Source organism: Thunnus maccoyii, chromosome 9 (assembly GCF_910596095.1).
Source record: "Thunnus maccoyii chromosome 9, fThuMac1.1, whole genome shotgun sequence".
Classification (NCBI taxonomy): domain Eukaryota; kingdom Metazoa; phylum Chordata; class Actinopteri; order Scombriformes; family Scombridae; genus Thunnus; species Thunnus maccoyii.
Genome location: NC_056541.1, coordinates 29,422,873 through 29,432,985, shown reverse-complemented (window position 1 = coordinate 29,432,985; position 10,113 = coordinate 29,422,873).

The following is a 10,113-nucleotide window of genomic DNA, read 5'->3' as shown; positions in this document are numbered from 1 at the left end:
AAGAGAAAACTGCCCAGTCCAAAATATATTATAGTTTAAATTATAATGGTAAGTGTTGAAAAGCCATTTGAATTGCCATTTTTTTACATTTTTATCAAATTAATGACAACAACAAGATTGACGCTATGGTAACAGGACTGACCACAGTAACACACATTCTACTGCGTACACTGCGCATCTTGGTCTACACACTACTGTGAAGTTTTACCTCCAAAGTTACATAATATTGTTTTGCAGTTGAATGGCATTGTTGTATTAGAGAAGCACATCCCAGATAGCAAAATTGCTGTGGCCCACATCCAGCCCACACCCAACACTTTCAGCACTTTCATCCTGCCCACATAACGCATGGAATGATGGCACTTGGGCGGTCTGCTCCTGTTTCCATGATCTGGGCCACAAGCAAGCCATATGTCAACCAAGAACAAACCAGATAAACCAAAACTGGCCCACATCCAAAATACACATACCTGAGAGCACCACATCTTTACCAAAAAAGGCTCACATTTGATTTGGAATATTTGGACCATATTTGCTATTTTACATGTGGGCCATTTCAGGTTCACATCCATTTTGTCCAGGCCAGAGGAAGGCCAGCAGTGCTGCATCATTGCCTGAAGTGGCCCACTTCCGTATGCTATCTGGGATTACATTTCTAAGAGGTCTAATATTTTTTTTGTCATTGCAGTTCCAGGCAATGCATAATATCCTTTAGGGAAAGGGCCTGCATAACAACATACTTTCTCTCCAAAAATGGAAGATAATGGTATTTTGTATTTGGCTTATATGACATTTGTATAATTGTTACTCATTGTGTAATGTATTGTACAGTATTTACAGCTGCTTCAACAATTAACACAGTTTAATGCTTTATTCGTGTTTCTGTGTGTTTTTTTGAGCAACAATGAACAAATTTCCGCGACAAAGCCCAGGTTTTCATGCATCTTGCACAAACAAGTCTGTCTCTCAGACACTGTTGGACTGACCACCCAAAAAGGACGCAGGTGGCACAATAAAGGGTAAGAAATTACTCGATTTGGGTAATCTGCCAAAATCTTCCTGTGAGCATTTCTAATTGTGTTCACGAGGAATCATTTTTGCCTTTTAAGCTTGCTCTTTGTCTTTGTCTGCTTCCTACCTGTGGTCAGGCCGCTCACATCATCCCGCTCAAAGAATAGCCTCACACAGTTCTTAACTTAGTCGGCTGTCCAAGTGTTTCTTTTTTGTGTAATGTGTGGTGGTCTTTATCAGAATGCCTCCACCTTTTCTTTGAGAACCCAAAAACTGTCTTTGCATACTTTCTGAGCCTTCTGTACTACCTGTGGAAGAACTGTGATCCTGTGAGACACAGCATCCCTTTCCCTTGTCTATCTTTCCAAAGCTCAATATCATCTTTTCAGTAATGATAGGAAATCTGACACAAAAACTACTAATTTGTTTAACTTATTCTAACCTTGAAGGACTTAGGTGATTCTGGGCTCACTGGTGTTGTGAACAGGCTGTTGATTGCAACTGATGCTGCCTTTTTTGCTGCCCTGCTCTTTGCCTGGGCTTCTCTCCATTTTCTTCTCTGTGACCTCCTCTGTCTCTCGCTGCACTCATGTATGGTTTTTTCTTCCCTTGCTCCCTGTCTCTCCTCTATTTCATCTTCTCCCTTCCAAGGTAGGCTACTTCCTCCTTCTTTCAGGATCTGCATCTCAGCAAGCGTGATAGTGCCTTTGCTTTTCCGCTGCATTTAATGGCATACTACTTACATTTGTAACAGTGTATTATGGTGTAACTATGGAATTATCAACAAAATGATGCTAAAACTATGTAAATAAGGCAATAAGCTCAGCAAAATAACTGCATTACATTAAATACCTACAGGATGCATGGAAATCAAACAGTACTAACTAAAAATGTGGCCGATGCTCATATGCTACCCTCACTGAATGATATGGATATTAGCTCAATAATACACACGATGACATTTAAAAATATTTTAATCTGATAAGGTTAACCTTTAAAGACAGTGAAACTAGGGTAAACACTGATCTTTCAATCAATCAATCAATCAATCAATTTTTATATATATATTGCCAAATCACAACAAAAGTCATCTCAGGGCACTTTTCACATAGAGCAGGCCATCCATGTTACTCTCATGTCAAAACCTGTTACTCTGGAAAAGTAACAGGGTTCAGCATTTCAAGCTAAAACACATGCTGTGAACTTTCAAAGGTTATTACTTGTAGATATTGATTATATTATGAGAAAGAAATATTTTTTTAGATTTATATGTTAAAAAATGATAACAGTATTGATGTTGTTAGCTTGCCCCCCCCTGGTCAAACCTTATAAAATAGCACATCAGAGATGAGAGAAACTTACTTGTCTGTGAGCTGTTGGCATCCTGGTTCAGAGATGATGCACCTTTCTGCAAATGATGTCATTTCTGGAAAGTACCATTATTTTGCAAGGGTTTTTTGGTGAGGGTAACAGTGTCAACACAAAATCAGGGGACACCGATAAATTGATATATATTTTTGAATATTATATATATATATATATATTTAATAATATAATATATATTTATAAAAATACTGTTTAACACTAAGATCATACTTAAAATAATACATAAATGGGAAAATCTTAACATTTTGCTTACATTTTACTATTTAAAAGTCCTGCTGAAGTAGAACAGTCATAGCTGATGAGGGACAGATCAAAAACCTCATCCTCATCAGCATAAAAGTAATTATTTAACATCATATTTCACTGACTTTAATTTGATGGTATATTGAGGAGAGAAGACATAGTAATGCTATATTTTTAAATTACGTAGGCCTATTTATTTGTTATAGTAATTTTATGACTGATTATTTCTTGACTGTTTTTTTTTTTTTTTTACTTAAAACACTGCAGTCACTTTAACTTCTAAAACCCACCACCGTTTAAAAAAAAACGGATAAAGAAGTACATAAGGCATATAACGTGAAAACACACTCTCTCCAAAGACTCTTATGGTAGCTTGTTTGTGTTGTCATTTTCAACCGGTTTTGTAGAAAGAAAGAAGAGATGACAGAGTCAGTAAACAGCTGCTGGAAAGCTAATGTTGACAAAGTCCAAGGTTGTTATTGTTTTTTTTTCAGGGAAAAAGCTGCGGTATCCGTGTAGCTGTAATTTTGACACAATTAAACCCCAATTAAGTCAGCAACTGCGGCTGAGAGGTGCTGAATCCATCGTGTATGTAGTCTGAGCATTTTCCCGCTGCACAGGTAAATTTATGTGCGAAAACAAAATGACCTACCTCTGTGGTTTCAGACGCTCTTTGACTTGCGGGTGTCACGCGTCGATTGTCGAAAATGTGCAAAAAGAAAACAGAAGATGAGCAACAGGTGCTGTGTGTCGTCCACGGCTTCCAGGTGGTCTACAAGTTTACTGAGTTTTAATAATAACATGAGTGACAAAGTTAAAAGTAATGATTTATTGTTGAAGGTTTATCCAGAATTCATAGTGATACACTCACGGTCCGCTGCCACAGTCTCCACCCCGACTGGCTCCGCTTGTATGGGAGAGCGGACAGAGTTACAGCATGCTGTTGCAACACCTTTAGTTTCTACAGACAAGCTTGAGGGATGACACTGACTCTGCATATAGAAGTGTAGAATGTAATAATCAAATGTACATTTCTAATATCTATCTATGTATCTATTTATCTATCGATCACATAGAGGGAGAGAGAGAGAGAGGGGGAGAGAGAGAGAGGAGTGTCAAATTAATGTCTTCATGAGCTGTTTCTTGGGTACAAATCTTAAGAACAGATATACAACAGATAATGTAAACCACTGTCTACTAAGAGTCATGGAATCTAAATTGCTCATTTTAACAGACTCTGTTTTAAATGTCTACAGGTGAATAAAATCAGCCAGCAAATTAGAGTCAGCTGCATTGTTGTGCCTCTAAGGTCAGTTCTGCGTTTACTCCTGTTGCTGCTGTCATTTCTTGCTCCTGCACTTGTCAGGTGTCCTATAAATATTGTGACTTAATTACTCAGTTGCTTTGAGTTGCATTTTACATTATGGTTATTGTGCTCCCTGGCTTCCCTTGAGTAAATGATATATTTCTCTATGGTATGGTAAGGTGTGGTTACATTAGCCTTCTGTTCATCAAAATTGCTCAGCACACAGCTCTGAAAAAAATGTGAAATATTGAACAAGTACTCACAAACTGTAAAAAGTCAGTGAGACTGATGCTGCAGTAGTAAGGTAGTGTAATATTGCACTAAGCTAGAAAAATTATTTTTCCAAATACTGTACATATGTACATGGTTAAAGTTGTGCACATATAAATTCTGACCTGCTGAGTCAACGTTGGATGGAGATTGCACCAAAATAGGAAACACATGTTTAAATTTGTCTGTGCAGGTTTCAGGTGATGTGGATTACCCTCCTACAATCAAACCAACAAGTCCTCCAAATTAAACAACTAAATACAACATTTGACTGCGCGCTCCAGCAGAACACATAGGAGTGCAATGCAAGCATTCAATCCCTGTTACCCAAATTTAGATATACAATAAATATTTCCCCATTTTTCGATATATTTGTCCCTCCTACCAGTGCTTCTATAAAGTATTTGCTCATAAGAGGCTACTTTTCCAATTTCAGTAGACCAGTCCTGAAAGGACAGGCTCCCTGGTGTCTTCTACCCCCTCATTAAAACCTGTCTACCCACCATGATGCAAGTCAAAATCCAATGGGACCTATTACAATGGGCAACTTATAGAGGGTCACCCAGTGCATACAGCCTTGGTTCAAAATTGTCCTCAGAAATTTCGGTAATACGATCGTGGACCTGCTTCCAAAAGTCTTGGATCACCAGGCATTCCCATAGGACATGGAATAAAGTGCCCTCTGAATCTGGTGCCTGACACCTCCAGCACTCCACTGAGTCCTTAAGACATAGTCTGTGAAGTTGAGAAGGAGTCCAGTAAAATCGGTTGAAAATTTTGAATTGGATAAGATTAATTTTAAGATTAAGACTAATATCCCTTGACATTTTTTTAGTTTCCACAAATCTCCTCCCACTTCTGTACCCTTTATGAAAGGCCCAGGTCCTGTTCCCAGGCTGTCTTTAGAGTATTAGGCACTGTATTGGCCTGATCAAAGATCTTTCAATAATAAATTAAAGCCTTGACATTTCTAGGTGAGCCAAAGACCTATGTTAGTAAGTGCTTTAGTTGTAAATGTTGCCAGAACTTAGATCTAGGAAGGCCAAAAGCTTGGACTAGCTTAATAAATGTTTTGAGAGTGTTTTCTTCGTATAAACAAAATACTTTCCACATACAACATAAGCTTGTGAACTGTATTCCCTATTCTGACCCCTGGGAAGGCGTCATTTCAGCGTATTGCAGCCGCTGGCGGTTCCAGCACTTGACAGAAGAGTGCAGGAGAAAGACCTGAGCCTTGTCTAATAGAGATGTGCCTGAATACAAATACGTTATTTGGCAAAGCACAGATAGTGGGTTTTTTACAAACATTTATTTTGTACAAATATTTAAAAAATTATTTGTTTTCGGGAAGGAAAAAAACCCCATGTCAAATACCAGCATGCAGGTCGGTTACATCTCTATATCAGTCTCTCTCCTCTGCTCTGCTGTTATGTCTATCAGCAGGTGTCAAATAGGGGAGTCACATCCACCTGCTACATGACGCATATTTCCTTATTTGGACATCTCTCCCTGAGTTGTGGGTGTTCCCCAGAGATAAAACTGAGCTACTGACACAGGCAAAGTGTTTACAAGGGACTCTCCATAACCTGTTGTTCCCCTTCTCCTTTCTCCTTACTCCTTCTCCTTCACCTTTGAAGTTCTTCTCCACAGATTACACGCTGTGCTGTCTCTGTGTTATGGGTGTATAAATAAATAGAGGTCTGCACCTTGGTGATGCAGTTGGTTTTAGTTCAGTAGTCAGCGCAGTTGTCTATGATCTGGGAGACTTGAGTTTGAGTCCCGGTGTGGTGACCTCTTTCGTAAGATAGTTCAGTTATTCATAAACACTTATTTTAACACTTTAATATCCTAAAATTAAAAGCGTAATAAAAATAAAAAAAAATGGATTTTTATGCCTATTTCCACTATTCAAATACAAATACAAATATAAATATAAATAATTTTGCTGCCTTAACAAATATAGATACAAATACAAATACTGGGCTCTCTGCACATCCCTATTGAGTCTGTTTGTCTGCACTGTTGGCTCTGGTTGATTATACAGAACCTCTATCCATGTCATAAACATCTGACCAAACCCAAAGGCTCTAAGAGTGTGGAACAGGTATCTCCATTCCTCACAATCGAACGCTTTTTCCACATCTAGTGAAATAGCTGCAATTGGAGAATTTAAATCCTGGACTTACCATATTATGACAAGTAGCCACCTTATATCAGATGAGTGTCTTTTACTAATAAATCCCATCTGATCAGGGTGAATTAGACATGTGATCACTTTGTCAATTCTATTGACTAAGTACGTTCAATAAAATTTTACAATCTATTGAAATCAAGCTGATTGGTCTGAAGCTTTTACAGTCACACAGATCGTTATCCTTCTTAAGAATAAAGTAATGATGGTTTGTGATAAAGAAAGAGGCAGTTTTCAATTTCAATCAATCAATTTTTATTTATATAGCGCCATATCACAACAGAAGTCATCTCAAGGCACTTTTCACATAGAGCAGGTCAAGACCGTACTCTTTAATTTACAGAGACCCAACAGTTCCCCCATGAGCAAGCACTTGGCGACAGCGGTAAGGAAAAACTCCCCTTTAACGGGTAGAAACCTCAAGCAGACCCCAGCTCTTGGTGGGCGGCCATCTGCTTTGACCGGTTGGGTTGAGAGAGAGAAAGAGAGAGGGAAAGGGGGAGGGGGGACAGAAGAAAAAAAATCACAACAACAACAAGCACGAGCAGCAACAGCCAGGGAAGGATGCCATCAGGACTGTGAAGGACCGCGAAGGTTCGGCCCGGGACTCAGCTTTTCCTGTGAGATGAGAAAGCACAAAAAACTCCGGGGAAGAAGCAAAGTTAGTGACATGCATTGATGTTACATGAATGCAAACAGATGGAGAGGAGGAGAAGGAGAGAGGAGCTCAGTGCATCATGGGAAGTCCCCCAGTAGTCTAGGCCTATAGCAGCATAACTAAGGGCTGATCCAAGGCGAGCCTGGTCGGCCCTAACTATAAGCTTTATCAAAAAGGAAAGTTTTAAGCCTACTCTTAAACATCGAGAGGGTGTCTGCACCCCGGACTGAATCCGGTAGATGGTTCCATAGAAGAGGAGCCTGATAGCTGAAGGCTCTGCCTCCCATTCTACTTTTAGAGACTGTAGGGACCACCAGTAAGCCTGCATACTGGGAGCGCAGTGTTCTAGTGGGATAATACGGTATTATGAGCTCTTCAAGATATGATGGTGCCTGACCATTAAGGGCTTTGTAAGTTAGGAGAAGGATTTTAAATTCTATTCTAAATTTTATAGGAAGCCAATGTAGCGAAGCTAAAATGGGAGAAATGTGGTCTCTTTTTCTAGTTTTAGTCAGAACAGTTGGAGAGTCTTTAGAGACTTGTTAGGGCAGCCTGATAATAAGGAATTGCAATAATCCAGCCTAGAAGTAACAAGTTTTCCTTCTCTAAAAACTTTCTTGAACAGCTGCATAATTAGGGGGATAAATTTAGCCATGTAGTATTTAAAGAACTCTGCTGTAAAGCCATCCTGGCCAGTCGATTTGCCAGAAGGTAATGCCTTTATTACATTATATAGTTCTCTGTAATTAGCCTGTCAAAATATTCTCGCTGTTCCTCATTTAGCCTGGGAAAGTTCAAATCATTAAGAAAAGAGGTTATATCTTCATCAGTAGCGGAGCATTCAGATTTATAAATATCTATGTAAAACCTCCTGAATGTATTGTTAATATCCTTAAGATTGGTCACAAGATTCCCTCCCTGATACCGTATTGCAGGACTTGCTGAGCTAGATTGCTTCTGCTTAAAATATCTTGCTAAAAATTTCCTTGCCTTATCCCCAGATTCAAACTAAGTTTGTCTTGCCTGAAACAAGAGAAACTCCACCTTTTTGGAGAGTATACAGTTACACTCATATTTGAGTTGTGTTAACTACCTCAGTTTAGAAGGAGAGATATTCTGCTTCAAATTAGTCTCGGCTATTTCTGTCTTCTTTTTTAGTTGGGTAAGCAGCAAGGTATTTAGTTTTTTCCTGCGTGATGCATATTGAATGATATAGCCCCTGAGATAAATGTTGATTGCCTCCCATGCAAAACCAGCAGAGGGTGCTGTGGGCACATCGATTTCCATATAGTATTTAATTTGTGTCCTTATTTGAAAACAGAGTCCTGTAAAAGAGCGTCTAGGTGATCTAATTGTTTCACTTAATGGTAATAAGTTCAACGCAACATAGGCATGGTCAGATATCGGAATGTTCCCAACTGAGCATGATAAAACAACAGGAAAGAGAGCACTGGAAATAAGAAATAGGTCAATTCTTGAGTATACCTTGTGAACATGAGCGTAGAAGGTGTAATCTCTGTCTGTAGGATTCAACATCCTCCAAACATCTGTAAGCCCCCAAAAAGTACATAAACCCTTCACTGTGAGAACTGAGTTAGTTGGTTTACAACATCTATAGCTACTCCAATCTAAAGTCTGGTCCAGAGTTATGTTCAAATCTCCATAAAGAATAGTGAGGAAGTCCCCACTCTCAAGTAACTTACTCTCAAGGTCTAAAAAGCAGCCGGGGTTATCCCCATTTGGAGCATAAATATTAGCCAGTATCACTGACTGTCCCTGAATTTCTGCCAACGATGATAGTCCTACCTTCTCCATCAAATATTTCCTCAAGACATTTAAATTGCATGTTTTGCCGATTAAAATAGCAACCCCTTTGCTTTTACTAGAACCAGCACTGAAGAACACCTGCCCTACCCACTCCCTACACAACTTATCAGTCATGTTGAGACAAATGACATGAGACAGTTGTCTGCTCCACAAACACTGGAATGTTTTCTAATCTATCGCCCCTATCAACAGTAATCGGCAGCATAACATAATTTGTGTGTACTTTCCAAAACTGTTACAAATCACTATTAAAAAAAACATGTTTTATGGTGTGACAATGTTATGGTTAAGGTCTGGTTAGTTAGTTTTACGAAAAGATCATGGTTTTGGTTAAAATGATCACTTTGTTAAGGTTAGAGAAACGTGTGATATGGGTTAAAGTTACTACTTCCTTAAAGTTAGGCGACCTTTGTCATCATGGCTACAATAGTAACCTCTGGGTTATGGTTAGGGGACGATTGTAGTTACACTTTTTAAAAAGCTATCCATACTCACAGTTGGAAATGTGACACTCCACTACATTTGTTAGTCCTCAAGAACATGCTTTGACAAGTCACAAAGGTTTGATGTGAAAATGGCCTATTCTGCCACACCAGCATCAGCAGGCTGGCTTGGCTTGCTATATATATAAACTGACAACATCTGTAAGGAATCACTCGATTTTGAATGCCTCCAGCCAAGTAACAAATTGCCACACCTGTCATTCACACACCTATTTATATACAAATGTGCACTGACATTTATCCAGCGCTAAAATCCCCAAAGATAGAAAAAGTAGATTAAGGGCAGTTACATTACTCAACAATTAGTGGGCTTTATGGTGTTGTTGCTGTATGCATTCTTTTGCTTCAGATGATGAAAAGTTAGTTTCTCATTTGCCTTGCAACACCGAATATCTTTAAAATCAGTGTCGTAAGGCAACTCAGTGCTGTAACCAGAAACAAATTATTCTTTGTTTTGATGGTGGCTAAGCATTTAAGTTGACGTCTTGAGCCCACACGGGCAAACATAGAAGACCACCTCACACACGCAAAGTGCAGATGCCACTGCTGAGATACCTTCTTTAATTTGTTAGATTGTCCGTGAGGAAATCTGTGTGCACTTGATATTAAATGTTCACCTGTTAATAAATTATTGGAGGAGCTTGAGGAGAAAATTATTTTTCTTGAGGAATTTGGAAATAAAGCTTATTCACATCTTGTGCAGTTGGAGAGCAGATCA